Source organism: Oncorhynchus clarkii, chromosome 16 (assembly GCF_045791955.1).
Source record: "Oncorhynchus clarkii lewisi isolate Uvic-CL-2024 chromosome 16, UVic_Ocla_1.0, whole genome shotgun sequence".
NCBI lineage: Eukaryota > Metazoa > Chordata > Actinopteri > Salmoniformes > Salmonidae > Oncorhynchus > Oncorhynchus clarkii.
The window spans coordinates 74,399,588-74,417,934 of record NC_092162.1 but is presented as its reverse complement, the minus strand read 5'-3'; the positions used below and the strand labels follow the sequence as shown (position 1 = coordinate 74,417,934).

Genomic DNA, 18,347 nt, shown 5'->3' with positions numbered 1-18,347 from the left:
TTTATGAAACCATACTGAAGTACAATTTCACGAAATGCCCCACATCTGTCATTTTAACAACTGTCCTCCTTTAAAACAACTGGTTACAATATTATGACTTGTGTTTTTTTCCCCTCTGTGGCCCTAATATTCTAGCATTTTATATATAGCCTTATAGTCTATGGGAAACTGTAAATTATCTAATGATAGCAACATCATCTAAAAATCATTTTTTATCCAAAATCATTGAAATTAATGATCACAAATGTTTAAATAACAGTGGGTCTAGTTATATGTGATAACAATGTATAGTGAGCAGTGAAATAACTATTGGTTTCCATTTGTGGTGACTGCTGACTGACATTAGGGATGAGATTAAATAGATCCTGGAATTTAGCCTGGTCTGGAGCAGGCTAGCTCCACAGAATAAATCTCCATGGTAATTTATACCATAACATATCCTCCTGCCCCCTATCCATCTTTAGTGCAACCGGATTACGGATCAATTGAGCCAGGATCACCAAGATATCCTGGCTTAATCCCTTATCCTAGTTTTGTGCAACAGGCCCCAGATAGATTTAAATAGTGGAGAATGTTTTTGTTTTTGTTGTTTTTAAGCAAAGTATACCCCAGTCCAGTAGGTGGCGGTAAATGCAACATGTATTGGATACCCGTCGCCGTTAAACCTCATCGAAGAAGAAATAGGTGCTGGCTGCAAGCGGTGCTGGGAATACCCAGCCGGTAACCGTCCAGCAGTGTGAAAATTCAGTCCATCCTTCGACTGATGAATAACGGACAATAACGTTAAGATTAGTTTTGAAGTTGGGTAGTATAAGCGTTTTTTTTTTGTCTTGTATTTGAAAAAAATATATATAAATATATATACTACGGACCAGGCCCCGAGTAATATCGGATGTGGTGAGTCCTGCATACTTATATCGCCAATGTTAACTACTGTAGATGGCTACTGAAAAGGTCGAGTTCTCCCCCCATAAGTTGCTTTAACTAGCTACTTGCTAACAACTTTAGCCTAAATTAACATCGAGAAAATATCGACACATGTTCTACTTGATAGATAACGGACAGCCCATTTTTATTATTATCTGTATAACAAGCTGGGTTAATAACGTCCCTAACGTTAGCTAATTAGTTAGCTCTAACTCTTACTGTAACGTCGTTTTGCATAAGCTAACGGATTCAGTCAAGCTAGTCAGCTAGCCACCTAACCAGCTAGCCACCTAGTCAGCTAGCCACCTAGTCAGCTAGCCACCTAACCAGCTAGCCACCTAGTCAGCTAGCCACCTAACCAGCTAGCCACCTAACCAACTAGCCACCTAGTCAGCTAGCCACCTAACCAACTAGCCAGCTAGCCACCTAGTCAACTAGCCACCTAGTCAGCTAGCCACCTAACCAACTAGTCAGCTAGCCACCTAGCATGCTTGGCTAGTTGAACTGCGTCCTCGGCTTTTGTAAAGATCATGGATCCAGGAGCAGCGTTAGCTAAACTACCCATGTCATTAATAACGCTTGTAAACCAACTCGCATGGCAACGACAAAAGAAAGGAGGGGGGAACATTTTAACAGGTGTCCCATGTGCACGAAGAATATGTTGTACTCATGCAGAAGAGAATCCATTTCCACTTTCTTGCTACGACAAGAGATCCGAACCCCCCACCCCTCCCCATGCCTCTCTTCCTCTGCACCCCCCCAGGCCTCTCTTCCTCTGCACCCCCCCAGGCCTCTCTTCCTCTGCACCCCCCCAGGACTCTCTTCCTCTGCACCCCCCCAGGCCTCTCTTCCTCTGCACCCCCCCAGGCCTCTCTTCCTCTGCACCCCCCCAGGCCTCTCTTCCTCTGCACCCCCCCAGGACTCTCTTCCTCTGCACCCCCCCAGGACTCTCTTCCTCTGCACCCCCCCGGGCCTCTCTTCCTCTGCACCCCCCCAGGCCTCTCTTCCTCTGCACCCCCCCAGGCCTCTTTTCCTCTGCACCCCCCCCCCCCCCCCCCCCTAGGCCTCTCTTCCTCTGCACCCCCCCCCCCCCCCCTCTCTTCCTCTGCACCCCCCCAGGACTCTCTTTCCTCCGCACCCCCCAGGCCTCTCTTCCTCTGCACCCGAGAAAAGCGGCCCACTTGGGCCTTTGTGATTTGCCAACCACCCCCTCCCCCAACACTCATTCGCTTCAATTCTCCCAAGAATGCTGACCCCCCCCCCCCCCCCCCCCCCCCCCCCCCCCCCACCTAACCCCAATATGTGGCAGAGCAGTCCCATATCATTCACTTGTGAGCCATCTATTCCAGCATGCTATAGTTTGTATTATTTGTGGGAGCATGTAGGGAAAAAAGTGGATTAGACAGCTAAGTTCAGTCTCGGGTTGTTTTTGACCTAGTGATGTGATCTTTAACATTTTAACAAGCAAGCACATCACTGCACCCATACCACAGATGGAAGGAGCCAGATCTCTCAGGATGTTTAAAGGATAGGTATCTTAAATGTAACCACATTGAACATATGGGTTTGCATTCGTATACGCATCAAATCTAACTTTATTTGCCACATGCCCAGAATACAACAAGTGTAGACTTTACTGTGAAATGCTGACCCTGAAACAACAGTGAAATGCTGACCCTGAACCAACAGTGACTGACTGACCCTGAACCAACAGTGACTGACTGACCCTGAACCAACAGTGACTGACTGACCCTGAACCAACAGTGACTGACTGACCCTGAACCAACAGTGACTGACTGACCCTGAACCAACAGTGACTGACTGACCCTGAACCAACAGTGACTGACTGACCCTGAACCAACAGTGACTGACTGACCCTGATCCAACAGTGACTGACTGACCCTGAACCAACAGTGACTGACTGACCCTGAACCAACAGTGACTGACTGACCCTGAACCAACAGTGACTGACTGACCCTGAACCAACAGTGACTGACTGACCCTGAACCAACAGTGACTGACTGACCCTGAACCAACAGTGACTGACTGACCCTGAACCAACAGTGACTGACTGACCCTGAACCAACAGTGACTGACTGACCCTGAACCAACAGTGACTGACTGACCCTGAACCAACAGTGACTGACTGACCCTGAACCAACAGTGACTGACTGACCCTGAACCAACAGTGACTGACTGACCCTGAACCAACAGTGACTGACTGACCCTGAACCAACAGTGACTGACTGACCCTGAACCAACAGTGACTGACTGACCCTGAACCAACAGTGACTGACTGACCCTGAACCAACAGTGACTGACTGACCCTGAACCAACAGTGACTGACTGACCCTGAACCAACAGTGACTGACTGACCCTGAACCAACAGTGACTGACTGACCCTGAACCAACAGTGACTGACTGACCCTGAACCAACAGTGACTGACTGACCCTGAACCAACAGTGACTGACTGACCCTGAACCAACAGTGACTGACTGACCCTGAACCAACAGTGACTGACTGACCCTGAACCAACAGTGACTGACTGACCCTGAACCAACAGTGACTGACTGACCCTGAACCAACAGTGACTGACTGACCCTGAACCAACAGTAACTGACTGACCCTGAACCAACAGTGACTGACTGACCCTGAACCAACAGTGACTGACTGACCCTTAACCAACAGTGACTGACTGACCCTGAACCAACAGTGACTGACTGACCCTGAACCAACAGTGACTGACTGACCCTGAACCAACAGTGACTGACTGACCCTGAACCAACAGTGACTGACTGACCCTTAACCAACAGTGACTGACTGACCCTGAACCAACAGTGACTGACTGACCCTGAACCAACAGTGACTGACTGACCCTGAACCAACAGTGACTGACTGACCCTGAACCAACAGTGACTGACTGACCCTGAACCAACAGTGACTGACTGACCCTGAACCAACAGTGACTGACTGACCCTGAACCAACAGTGACTGACTGACCCTGAACCAACAGTGACTGACTGACCCTGAACCAACAGTGACTGACTGACCCTGAACCAACAGTGACTGACTGACCCTGAACCAACAGAGTCAGTGTGGAGGCTATATACAGGGGGTACCAGTACAGAGTCAATGTGGAGGCTATATACAGGGGGTACCGGTACAGAGTCAATGTGGAGGCTATATACAGGGGGCACCAGTACAGAGTCAATGTGGAGGCTATATACAGGGGGTACCAGTACAGAGTCAATGTGGAGGCTATATACAGGGGGCACCGGTACCGAGTCAATGTGGAGGCTATATACAGGGGGCACCGGTACAGAGTCAATGTGGAGGCTATATACTGGGGGCACCGGTACAGAGTCAATGTGGAGGCTATATACAGGGGGCACCGGTACCGAGTCAATGTGGAGGCTATATACAGGGGGCACCGGTACAGAGTCAATGTGGAGGCTGTATACAGGGGGCACCGGTACCGAGTCAATGTGGAGGCTATATACAGGGGGTACCGGTACAGAGTCAATGTGGAGGCTATATACAGGGTGTTACGGTACAGAGTCAATGTGGAGGCTATATACAGGGGGTACCGGTACAGAGTCAATGTGGAGACTATATACAGGGGGTACCGGTACAGAGTCAATGTGGAGGCTATATACAGGGGGGACCGGTACAGAGTCAATGTGGAGGCTATATACAGGGGGTACCGGTACAGAGTCAATGTGGAGGCTATATACAGGGTGTTACGGTACAGAGTCAATGTGGAGGCTATATACAGGGGGTACCGGTACAGAGTCAATGTGGAGGCTATATACAGGGGGTACCGGTACAGAGTCAATGTGGAGGCTATATACAGGGGGTACCGGTACAGAGTCAATGTGGAGGCTATATACAGGGGGTACTGGTACAGAGTCAATGTGGAGGCTATATACAGGGGGTACTGGTACAGAGTCAATGTGGAGGCTATATACAGGGGGTACCGGTACAGAGTCAATGTGGAGGCTATATACAGGGGGTACTGGTACAGAGTCAATGTGGAGGCTATATACAGGGGGTACTGGTACAGAGTCAATGTGGAGGCTATATACAGGGGGTACCGGTACAGAGTCAATGTGGAGGCTATATACAGGGGGTACCAGTACAGAGTCAATGTGGAGGCTATATACAGGGGGTACCAGTACAGAGTCAGTGTGGAGGCTATATACAGGGGGTACCAGTACAGAGTCAGTGTGGAGGCTATATACAGGGGGTACTGGTACCGAGTCAATGTGGAGGCTGTATACAGGGGCACCGGTACCGAGTCAGTGTGGAGGCTATATACAGGGTGTTACGGTACAGAGTCAGTGTGGAGGCTATATACAGGGGGTACTGGTACCGAGTCAGTGTGGAGGCTGTATACAGGGGGCACCGGTACCGAGTCAGTGTGGAGGCTATATACAGGGGGTACCTGTACAGAGTCAATGTGGAGGCTATATACAGGGTGTTACGGTACCGAGTCAGTGTGGAGGCTATATACAGGGTGTACCGGTACTGAGTTAATGTGGAGACTATATACAGGGGGTACTGGTACAGAGTCAGTGTGGAGGCTATATACAGGGGGTACTGGTACAGAGTCAATGTGGAGGGTATATACAGGGGGTACCGGTACTGAGTCAGTGTGGAGGCTATATACAGGGGGTACTGGTACAGAGTCAGTGTGGAGGCTTAATACAGGGGGTACCGGTACAGAGTCAGTGTGGAGGCTATATACAGGGGGTACCGGTACCGAGTCAGTGTGGAGGCTATATACAGGGGGCACCGGTACCGAGTCAGTGTGGAGGCTATATACAGGGGGCACCGGTACCGAGTCAGTGTGGAGGCTATATACAGGGGGTACCGGTACAGAGTCAATGTGGAGGCTATATACAGGGGTACCGGTACAGAGTCAATGTGGAGACTATATACAGGGGGTACCGGTACAGAGTCAATGTGGAGGCTATATACAGGGGGCATCGGTACAGAGTCAGTGTGGAGGCTATATACAGGGGGCACCGGTACTGAGTTAATGTGGAGACTATATACAGGGGGTACTGGTACAGAGTCAGTGTGGAGGCTATATACAGGGGGTACTGGTACAGAGTCAATGTGGAGGGTATATACAGGGGGTACCGGTACTGAGTCAGTGTGGAGGCTATATACAGGGGGTACTGGTACAGAGTCAGTGTGGAGGCTTAATACAGGGGGTACCGGTACAGAGTCAGTGTGGAGGCTATATACAGGGGGTACCGGTACCGAGTCAGTGTGGAGGCTATATACAGGGGGCACCGGTACCGAGTCAGTGTGGAGGCTATATACAGGGGGCACCGGTACCGAGTCAGTGTGGAGGCTATATACAGGGGGTACCGGTACAGAGTCAATGTGGAGGCTATATACAGGGGTACCGGTACAGAGTCAATGTGGAGACTATATACAGGGGGTACCGGTACAGAGTCAATGTGGAGGCTATATACAGGGGGCATCGGTACAGAGTCAGTGTGGAGGCTATATACAGGGGGCACCGGTACAGAGTCAATGTGGAGGCTATATACTGGGGGCACCGGTACAGAGTCAATGTGGAGGCTATATACAGGGGGCACCGGTACCGAGTCAATGTGGAGGCTATATACAGGGGGCACCGGTACAGAGTCAATGTGGAGGCTGTATACAGGGGGCACCGGTACCGAGTCAATGTGGAGGCTATATATAGGGGGTACCGGTACAGAGTCAATGTGGAGGCTATATACAGGGTGTTACGGTACAGAGTCAATGTGGAGGCTATATACAGGGGGTACCGGTACAGAGTCAATGTGGAGACTATATACAGGGGGTACCGGTACAGAGTCAATGTGGAGGCTATATACAGGGGGTACCGGTACAGAGTCAATGTGGAGGCTATATACAGGGGGTACCGGTACAGAGTCAATGTGGAGGCTATATACAGGGTGTTACGGTACAGAGTCAATGTGGAGGCTATATACAGGGGGTACCGGTACAGAGTCAATGTGGAGGCTATATACAGGGGGTACCGGTACAGAGTCAATGTGGAGGCTATATACAGGGGGTACCGGTACAGAGTCAATGTGGAGGCTATATACAGGGGGTACTGGTACAGAGTCAATGTGGAGGCTATATACAGGGGGTACAGAGTCAATGTGGAGGCTATATACAGGGGGTACTGGTACAGAGTCAATGTGGAGGCTATATACAGGGGGTACTGGTACAGAGTCAATGTGGAGGCTATATACAGGGGGTACCGGTACAGAGTCAATGTGGAGGCTATATACAGGGGGTACCAGTACAGAGTCAATGTGGAGGCTATATACAGGGGGTACCAGTACAGAGTCAGTGTGGAGGCTATATACAGGGGGTACCAGTACAGAGTCAGTGTGGAGGCTATATACAGGGGGTACTGGTACCGAGTCAATGTGGAGGCTGTATACAGGGGCACCGGTACCGAGTCAGTGTGGAGGCTATATACAGGGTGTTACGGTACAGAGTCAGTGTGGAGGCTATATACAGGGGGTACTGGTACCGAGTCAGTGTGGAGGCTGTATACAGGGGGCACCGGTACCGAGTCAGTGTGGAGGCTATATACAGGGGGTACCGGTACAGAGTCAATGTGGAGGCTATATACAGGGGGTACTGGTACCGAGTCAGTGTGGAGGCTATATACAGGGGGTACCTGTACAGAGTCAATGTGGAGGCTATATACAGGGTGTTACGGTACCGAGTCAGTGTGGAGGCTATATACAGGGTGTACCGGTACTGAGTTAATGTGGAGACTATATACAGGGGGTACTGGTACAGAGTCAGTGTGGAGGCTATATACAGGGGGTACTGGTACAGAGTCAATGTGGAGGGTATATACAGGGGGTACCGGTACTGAGTCAGTGTGGAGGCTATATACAGGGGGTACTGGTACAGAGTCAGTGTGGAGGCTTAATACAGGGGGTACCGGTACAGAGTCAATGTGGAGGCTATATACAGGGGGCATCGGTACAGAGTCAGTGTGGAGGCTATATACAGGGGGTACCGGTACAGAGTCAATGTGGAGGCTATATACAGGGGGGGTACCAGTACAGAGTCAATGTGGAGGCTATATACAGGGGGTACCGGTACAGAGTCAATGTGGAGGCTATATACAGGGGGCATCGGTACAGAGTCAGTGTGGAGGCTATATACAGGGGGTACCGGTACAGAGTCAATGTGGAGGCTATATACAGGGGGTACTGGTACAGAGTCAATGTGGAGGCTATATACAGGGGGTACCAGTACAGAGTCAATGTGGAGGCTATATACAGGGGGTACCGGTACAGAGTCAGTGTGGAGGCTATATACAGGGGGTACCGGTACAGAGTCAATGTGGAGGCTATATACAGGGGGCATCGGTACAGAGTCAGTGTGGAGGCTATATACAGGGGGTACCGGTACAGAGTCAATGTGGAGGCTATATACAGGGGGGGTACCAGTACAGAGTCAATGTGGAGGCTATATACAGGGGGTACCGGTACAGAGTCAATGTGGAGGCTATATACAGGGGGCATCGGTACAGAGTCAGTGTGGAGGCTATATACAGGGGGTACCGGTACAGAGTCAATGTGGAGGCTATATACAGGGGGTACTGGTACAGAGTCAATGTGGAGGCTATATACAGGGGGTACCAGTACAGAGTCAATGTGGAGGCTATATACAGGGGGCACCGGTACCGAGTCAGTGTGCGGGGGTACAGGCTAGTTGAGGTAATCTGTACATGTAGGTGGGAGTGAAGTGACTATGCATAGATAATAAACAAACAAGAGTAGCAGCATTTTACAAGAGGAGGGGGGGGGGGGTCAATGTAAATTGTCCGGTGGTGGTTTTTATGACTTGTTCAGTAGTCTAATGGCTTTGGAGTAGAAGCTGTTGAGGAGCCTTTTGGTCCTAGACTTGGTGCCCCGGTACAGCTTGCTGTGCGGTAGCAGAGAAAACAGTATAACTTGGGTGACAGGAGTCTCTGAACTCTGACACTGTCCATTTATACAGGTCCTGGATTAAAAGTCCCAAAGTAACACCTAATATTTCTATTGTATTAGTTATTCCATAAAACCGATCAGAATTTCAAAGAATGCCGAAGTCATGCCAGAATTGTTTCTTGCGGGGTGTGACGTAATATGGACCTATTTAAGCCTATTTACTATAACGTAAAACCCAACAGAAATGCAGGGTCATTTAAAAACCCTGGAAAAGTCATGGAGTTTGACGTTTTTTCCCCCAGGCCTGGAAAAGTTCTGGAAAATGATAAAAGTAATTAAAATTAATTTAATTTCTGTTTAATGTCATTTATTTATGCAGTTTTAAAATATTTGATCAATAAAGTTTTTAAAAATCAACATATCAGCCAGGATCGGGATGACACTTCAACGTGTCTGTGTGTTTTTAAAATCACCTGCATGTGTGGGAGATGTGTGGAGATGAGTGGGAGATGAGTGGGAGATGAGTGGGAGATGAGTGGGAGATGAGTGGGAGATGAGTGGGAGATGAGTGGGAGATGAGTGGGAGATGAGTGGGAGATGTGTGGGAGATGAATGGAGATATGTGGGAGATAGGTGGAGATGAGTGGGAGATGAGTGGGAGATGAGTGGGAGATTTTTGGAGATGTGTGGGAGATGAGTGGGAGATGTGTGGGAGATGTGTGGGAGATGAGTGGGAGATGAGTGGGAGATGAGTGGGAGATGTGTGGGAGATATATGGAGATATATGGAGATATGTGGGAGATAGGTGGGAGATGAGTGGGAGATGAGTGGGAGATGTGTGGGAGATGTGTGGGAGATGAGTGGGAGATGAGTGGGAGATGTGTGGGAGATGAGTGGGAGATGTGTGGGAGATGTGTGGGAGATGAATGGAGATATGTGGGAGATAGGTGGGAGATGAGTGGGAGATGAGTGGGAGATGTGTGGGAGATGTGTGGGAGATGAGTGGGAGATGAGTGGGAGATGAGTGGGAGATGTGTGGGAGATGTGTGGGAGATGAGTGGGAGATGAATGGAGATATGTGGGAGATAGGTGGAGATGAGTGGGAGATGAGTGGGAGATGAGTGGAGATATGTGGGAGATAGGTGGAGATGAGTGGGAGATGAGTGGGAGATGAGTGGGAGATGAGTGGGAGATGTGTGGGAGATGAGTGGGAGATGTGTGGGAGATGAGTGGGAGATGTGTGGGAGATGAGTGGGAGATGTGTGGGAGATGAGTGGGAGATGAGTGGGAGATGTGTGGGAGATGAGTGGGAGATGTGTGGGAGATGAGTGGGAGATGAGTGGGAGATGAGTGGGAGATGTGTGGGAGATGAGTGGGAGATGTGTGGGAGATGAGTGGGAGATGTGTGGGAGATGTGTGGGAGATGAGTGGGAGATGAGTGGGAGATGTGTGGGAGATGTGTGGGAGATGAGTGGGAGATGTGTGGGAGATGAGTGGGAGATGAGTGGGAGATGAGTGGGAGATATGTGGGAGATAGGTGGAGATGAGTGGGAGATGAGTGGGAGATGAGTGGGAGATGTGTGGGAGATGTGTGGGAGATGAGTGGGAGATGAGTGGGCCGTTGCTCAATAAAGAGAGACTGTCTCAATGCAGCAGCATGTATATGCTATAAAATGACGGAGAACAGACTAATAACTAGGTAGCCAATTCAAAACCCATCTTGTACCTTCCAGTTAACTGTCTAGCTATTATTAGCATGCATTGATGTTTTCCTCATGTCCCAAAAATACTCCTTCGATACCAGCTAATAAGGCCATACAAAGTTGATTCATTAAGTTTTAAACAATTCATGATTCAATTTAAACTATTTTTGACGAAACAAACAATTCACTTCACATTGTATTAGTGGGGATTCGGTTCAATTGCGCTGAATCAAATCATGTGAATCAAAATCATTTGTGAATCGTGAACACTAATTTTAGGAAAAAAGTAGCCTGTCTTTTAGATTGTGGTTTCAAAACTTAGTCAGCAAAGTAGCCGAAACACTTGTAAAATAAATGACTAAACTAGAAAAAGTACATTTCCTGAAGACTATTTGTGGGCTTCAGCTGAATACAAATATGTTTTGCCTACCATAGCCATTTGATCTTTGATATATTGAATGAGCAAATTATTTAAAAAGGTATGTATTTGGTTGCAATGTTATACATCAGAGGTGGTCAACCATCCTCCAGGAGATATAATGGGTGGTCCACCATCCTCCAGGAGAGATAATGGGTGGTCCACCATCCTCCAGGAGAGATAATGGGTGGTCCACCATCCTCCAGGAGAGATAATGGGTGGTCCACCATCCTCCAGGAGATATAATGGGTGGTCCACCATCCTCCAGGAGAGATAATGGGTGGTCAACCATCCTCCAGGAGTGTTTGATGATGTGTTTGAGCAGGGCTTGAACAAAAGCCTGCACACCCAGTAGCTCCCCAGACTGAGGGTTGACCACATGCGTTTAAAACAGTTGCCTAACAGCCTCCCAGTGGCGATACCACATGGGATCAGAGTAGAGGTCGACCGATTATGATTTTTCAACGCCGATACTGATTAATCGGCCGATTTTAAATAAAACATTTAAAAAATGTTTTATTTATTTGTAATAATGACAATTACAACAATACTGAATGAACACTTATTTTAACTTTATATAATATAATACATCAATAAAAATTCATTTAGCCTCAAATAAATAATGAAACATGTTCAATTTGGTTTAAATAATGCAAAAACAAAGTGTTGGAGAAGAAAGTAAAAGTGCAATATGTGCTATGTAAGAAAGCTAACGTTTCAGTTCCTTGCTCAGAACATGAGAACATATGAAAGCTGGTGGTTCCTTTTAACATGAGTCTTCAATATTCCCAGGTAAGAAGTTTTAGGTTGTAGTTATTATAGGAATTATAGGACTATTTCTCTCTATACCATTTGTTTTCCATTAACCTTTGACTATTGGATGTTCTTATAGGCACTTTAATATTGCCAGTGTAACAGTATAGCTTCCGTCCCTCTCCTCGCCCCTACCTGGGCTCGAACCAGGAACACAACGACAACAGCCACCCTCGAAGCAGCATTACCCATGCAGAGCAAGGGGAACAACTACTCCAAGTCTCAGAGCGAGTGACGTTTTGAAACGCTATTAGCGCGCACCCCGCTAACTAGCTAGCCATTTCACATCGGTTACACCAGCCTCATCTCTGGAGTTAATAGGCTTGAAGTCATAAACAGCTCAATGCTTGAAGCACAGTGAAGAGCTGCTGGCAAAACGCACGAAAGGGCTGTTTGAATGAATGCTTACGAGAATGCTGGTGCCTACCACCGCTCAGTCAGACTGCTCTATCAAATCATAGACTTAATTATAACATAATAACACACAGAAATACGAGCCTTTGGTCATTAATATGGTCGAATCCGGAAACTATCATTTCGAAAACAAAACGTTTATTATTATTGCATATACCCTGACTCTGCGTGCAATGAACGCAAGAGAAGTGACACAATTTCACCTGGTTAATATTGCCTGCTAACCTGGATTTATTTTAGCTAAATATGCAGGTTTAAAAATATATACTTCTGTGTATTGATTTTAAGAAAGGCATTGATGTTCATGGTTAGGTACACATTGGAGCAACGATACGCAGCGCAACGATTATATGCAACGCAGGACACGCTAGATAAACTAGTAATATCATCAACCATGTGTAGTTAACTCGTGATTATAATTGATTGTTTTTTATAAGATAAATTTAATGCTAGCTAGCAACTTACCTTGGCTTCTTACTGTATTTCGCGTAACAGGTAGGCTCCCCGTGGAGTGAAATGAGAGGTAGGTGGTTAGAGTGTTGGACTAGTTAACTGTAAGGTTGCTAGATCGAATCCCTGAGCTGACAAGGTACAAATCTGTGGTTCTGCCCCTGAACAAGGCAGTTAACCCACTGTTCCTAGGCCGGCATTGAAAATAAGAACGTGTTCTTAACTGACTTGCCGAGTTAAATAAAGATGTAAAAAAATAATAATAATAAACGGCCAAATCGGTGTCCAAAAATACAGATTTCCGATTGTTATGATAACTTGAAATCTGCTCTAATTAATCGGCCATTCCTATTAATCGGTCAACCTCTAGATCAGAGGGCAGCCTCCCGATGTCGACACCACATGGGATCAGAGAACAGCCTCCCGGTGTCGACACCACATTACGCTGACTTGTTTTATACGTAGAATTATTGGTCATGGAAATTTGGTTAAAAGTCATGGGGTAATCAATGAACATACTGCACATTGGTCGACTGTAATCAATGGACAAACTGCACATTGGTCGACTAATCAATGGACATACTGCACATTGGTCAACTGTAATCAATTGGCAGCTACAGAAAGGTGCGTCAGGTAGCCTAGTGGTTAAGTCGGGAGCGTTGTGTCGGGAGCCGAAAGGTTGCTGGTTTGACTCCCCGAGCCGGCTAGGTGAAAAATCGGTCGATGTGCCCTTGAGCAAGGCACTTAACCCTAATTTGCTCCCTTAAATCGCTCTGGATGAGCGTCTGCTAAATGACTAAAATGAGAACTGAGTGCACGGAATCCCCAGATGCTCTGTAGGCCAATGCAGCAGCAGGCAGGGGTTCTCCATCACTGTGATGGATTTCCGTCACATGGATTCTGGAGAGGTCGTTTTTGAGATATCCCTTTAAACTATATCTGCTACATTTGTTAAATGATTTTTATTTTTTTGTGTGACTGAAGTTAGGTGTTTGCCTCAGCGATGCCTCTCCAACAGCACCCTGGAGAGATGCGCTGGGATGGATGGACAAGCAAAATACACTGAACAGAAATATAAAAGCAACATGTAGATTGCTGGTTTCACGAGCTGAAATAAAAAGATCCTAGGAATGTTACATGTCTACAAGCTTATTTCGCTCTATTTGTTCGGGAACAAATGTAAAATTGTAGGGTGATTGACATAAATATGCAGCTTAAAATAAATAAATGAATGGTGATCATGAATATTCAATATTTACTTTGGAAGCTCACCAGCGATGGGGCATTACTAACATAGGCTTACTGGTCTTTTGGTATGAAATCGCTTGAAATTAATCATTTACTTAAAGTTTGCGTTTGGAATTTGTTAACATGTAATTATTACATTGTCAAAATATGTTGTAGACAAAATAATAAACAGGGCTATCTGGTAGCCTCAATTAGACTGTGTGTGTATATAGATATTTATTCAACTTGACTTGCTCTTATGCTGGGCATACACTACACGAATTTGCCACTTTTTCTTCTGTCCCAGACGGTGAAATCCCATGAACTTGGGCTAGGATCAGTATGTTGGTACTGGCGTAGTTTGAGCGGGTCAAGGATGCACGAACGGCTGTTCCGTTCTCCAGACCCCGGTCGGAGTGTTGCGTTCTCCAGACCCCGTCGGAGTGTTGCGTTCTCCAGACCCCTGTTGGATGTCCCAAATGTTGGTTGTACGTCTTGTCGTATGTGCAGTGCTAGGACTAGGGCTGAGAGTCTTCTGTTCTTTTAAACATATATTTTTCCATATAGACACACCCTATGTTTGAATAAAATCAACTATATGTTGGCTACTGAGCTCGTCTGATGCTTTAAGCCCTGTGATTTTTTTAAATGAAGACACAAATTACTAAAGAGAGAGCAAGAGATCAATATAACCTAACCAGACGAAATCAAACCTGCCCCCCACAGATTCTGCCCTTTATGCTCCTGAAGTTGCCAGTAACGGGCCACACCAGCGGTCAAGCAACCTTTCCATTTGGAGTGCAAAGTTATCCGACCATTTCTACTGACCCTGCGTGCCAGTTATGATATTCATACGCATATTTCGTGGAACATTTTCATTTAATTTATAATGATCTTCATATTGATCTTCATATTGCAATGTCATGTGGTTAATCAAAATTATATCTAAATGAAAATTGATACAAATCTAACAGTCACTTCTATTGCCAATATGTAAACATAGCCTACATAAAGCCAACAAATAAAAACATTGCAGCCTGCAGGTAGAAAATATCCTGATTTTAAAAATAAATATCCTATAAATCACATTGGCTATCCATGGCCTGTCTGGAAGGAACTTTAAATATTGTATCAACTATTAACTTGGGTCTGGCCTGAAGCTAGCACTAGCAAACTTGCAACATTATATAAAATATTCTGAGCCCTTAGCGTTTCCTGCCCCGGTGAGCTCCAGACACACAGCTGTAGTCTATAAGAAGTAATCAGGTAGGTGTTTTATAACATTTCCACCGGATCAGAGCATCAAATCCCCCCCCCCCCCATCAGGCTGAGTGGTTATTGAAAGGGAGAGGGCTGAAATGTGTTTTCTAATAGGCTGCGTTGACGAACTAGTGTCATTCTCAATGGATATAAAAAAAAACAGACTTTGTTTACTTGCTTTTTGAGGCCGAAGAGAGAGATATTTTGAGAAGCTCCACAGTGATGGGGAGTTAAGACAATCAGAAATAGTATCACATCCCCAAAGGGGCACATTTTATAGGCCTACATTTGCGCACAGACAGGCCAGGTAGCCTAGTTCTATCTGTTGGCAGGTGCGTGTCCTTACTCAACATTGACGCTCCAAAAAAAAGACAATGAATAAATTGACAACTTGTAAACGTAATGAAATAAACCAAAACGTATTTCTCACAACTGTAGCCTAGGTTGTGCGCTCTGCAAACAACGTGTCCACTGTTACAATGACAACTGTAAAAACTTGAATAATCATATATTGAATGCATTAACAGAAATTACTATAACCGAAAACAAACCATGTAGATATGAAATTATGGTAATTAATGGTAAATGTACTACTGGTGTGCCATTCCCGCAGCCTCCACAATGGATTAGTCCACTCAGACAGGCCTCCACAATGGATTAGTCCACTCAGACAGGCCTCCACAATGGATTAGTCCACTCAGACAGGCCTCCACAATGGATTAGTCCACTCAGACAGGCCTCCACAATGGATTAGTCCACTCAGACAGGCCTCCACAATGGATTAGTCCACTCAGACAGGCCTCCACAATGGATTAGTCCACTCAGACAGGCCTCCACAATGGATTAGTCCACTCAGACAGGCCTCCACAATGGATTAGTCCACTCAGACAGGCCTCTACAATGGATTAGTCCACTCAGACAGGCCTTTACAATGGATTAGTCCACTCAGACAGGCCTTTACAATGGATTAGTCCACTCAGACAGGCCTCCACAATGGATTAGTCCACTCAGACAGGCCTCCACAATGGATTAGTCCACTCAGACAGGCCTCCACAATGGATTAGTCCACTCAGACAGACCTCTACAATGGATTAGTCCACTCAGACAGGCCTCTACAATGGATTAGTCCACTCAGACAGGCCTTTACAATGGATTAGTCCACTGAGACAGGCCTCTACAATGGATTAGTCCACTGAGACAAGCCTCTACAATGGATTAGTCCACTCAGACAGGCCTCTACAATGGATTAGTCCACTCAGACAGGCCTTTACAATGGATTAGTCCACTCACAGGCCTCTACAATGGATTAGTCCACTCAGACAGGCCTTTACAATGGATTAGTCCACTCAGACAGGCCTCCACAATGGACTAGTCCACTCAGACAGGCCTCCACAATGGATTAGTCCACTCAGACAGGCCTTTACAATGGATTAGTCCACTGAGACAGGCCTCTACAATGGATTAGTCCACTGAGACAAGCCTCTACAATGGATTAGTCCACTCAGACAGGCCTTTACAATGGATTAGTCCACTCAGACAGGCCTCTACAATGGATTAGTCCACTCAGACAGGCCTTTACAATGGATTAGTCCACTCAGACAGGCCTCTACAATGGATTAGTCCACTCAGACAGGCCTTTACAATGGATTAGTCCACTCACAGGCCTTTACAATGGATTAGTCCACTCAGACAGGCCTCCGCAATGGACTAGTCCACTCAGACAGGCCTTTACAATGGATTAGTCCACTCAGACAGACCTTTAGCTGACAAGGTACAAATCTGTCGTTCTGCCCCTGAACAGGCAGTTAACCCACTGTTCCTAGGCCGTCATTGAAAATAAGAATTTGTTCTTAACTGACTTGCCTAGTTAAATAAAGGTAACATTTTAAAAAATGAAAAAAATTGATTAGTTCACTCAGACAAAGTGTGCCATATTTTTTTTAAACAGAGCATTTGGAAAGTATTCAGACCCCTTGACTTTTTCCACATTTTGTTACATTACAGCCTTATTCTAAAATGTAATAAATAGTTTTTTCCCCCTCATCAATCTACACACAAATACCCCATAACATCACAATACCCCATAACGACAATGCAGAAACAAGTTTAGACATTTTAAAACAGATCATATATACAGAAGTATTCAGATTTACTCAGTACTTTGTTGAAGCACCTTTGGTAGCGATTATAGCCTCTAGTCTTCTTGGGTATGACACTGCAAGCTTGGCTCACCTGTATTTTGTGAGTTTATCCCATTCTTCTCTGCAGATCCTCTCAAGCTCTCGGTTGGATGGAGAGTCTCACTAAACAGCTATTTTCAGGTCTCTCCAGAGATGTTCGATCGGGTTCAAGTCTGGGCTCTGGCTGGGCCACTCAGACATTCAGAGACTTGTCCTAAAGCCACTCCTGCGTTCTCTTGGCTGTGTGCTTAGGATTGTTGTCCTGTTAGAAGGTGAAGTTTCGTCCCGATCTGAGGTCCTGAGCGCTCTGGAGCAGGTTTTCATCAAGGAACCACAAACGATTGTTAGGTCAGAGCCAAGTCCCAAAAACACACACAGCCATTTTTTCCAGCCAAAGAGAGGAGTCACAAAAAGCTGAAATAGATAGAGAATTAATCACTAACCTTTGATGATCTTCATCAGATGATACTCATAGGACTTCATGTTACACAATACATGTATGTTTTGTTTGATAACGTTCATATTTATATCCAAACATCTCAGGTTACATTGGCGCGTTATGTTCAGTAGTTCCAAAAACATCCGGTGATTTTGCAGAGAGCCACATCAATTTACAGAAATACTCATTATAAATGTCGATGAAAATATAAGTGTTATATATGGAAATATAGATAAACTTCTCCTTAATGCAACCGCTGTGTCAGATTTCAAACCATGCAATAATCTGAGTACGGCACTCAGACAAACAAATACATACAGTGGGGCAAAAAAGTATTTAGTCAGCCACCAATTGTGCAAGTTCTCCCACTTAAAAAGATGAGGCCTGTAATTTTCATCATAGGTACACTTCAACTATGACAGACAAAATGAGAAAAAAAAATCCAGAAAATCACATTGTAGGATTTTTAATGAATTTATTTGCAAATTATGGTGGAAAATAAGTATTTGGTCACCTACAAACAAGCAATGTTTCTGGCTCTCACAGAC

At 46.0% G+C, this 18,347-nt stretch overlaps 1 protein-coding gene across 1 annotated transcript in view; it reads left to right on the top strand.

Moving 5' to 3' along the window:
- The first annotated feature begins 725 nt into the window (after positions 1–725).
- Positions 726–18,347, top strand: part of LOC139369014 (ubiquitin-like modifier-activating enzyme 1) — a 72,658-nt gene continuing 55,036 nt past the window's right edge. Inside the window, exon 1 of the transcript XR_011627027.1 lies at positions 726–897. The gene's annotated coding sequence lies outside the window, so the exon portion shown is untranslated. The remainder of the gene's footprint in view (positions 898–18,347) is intronic.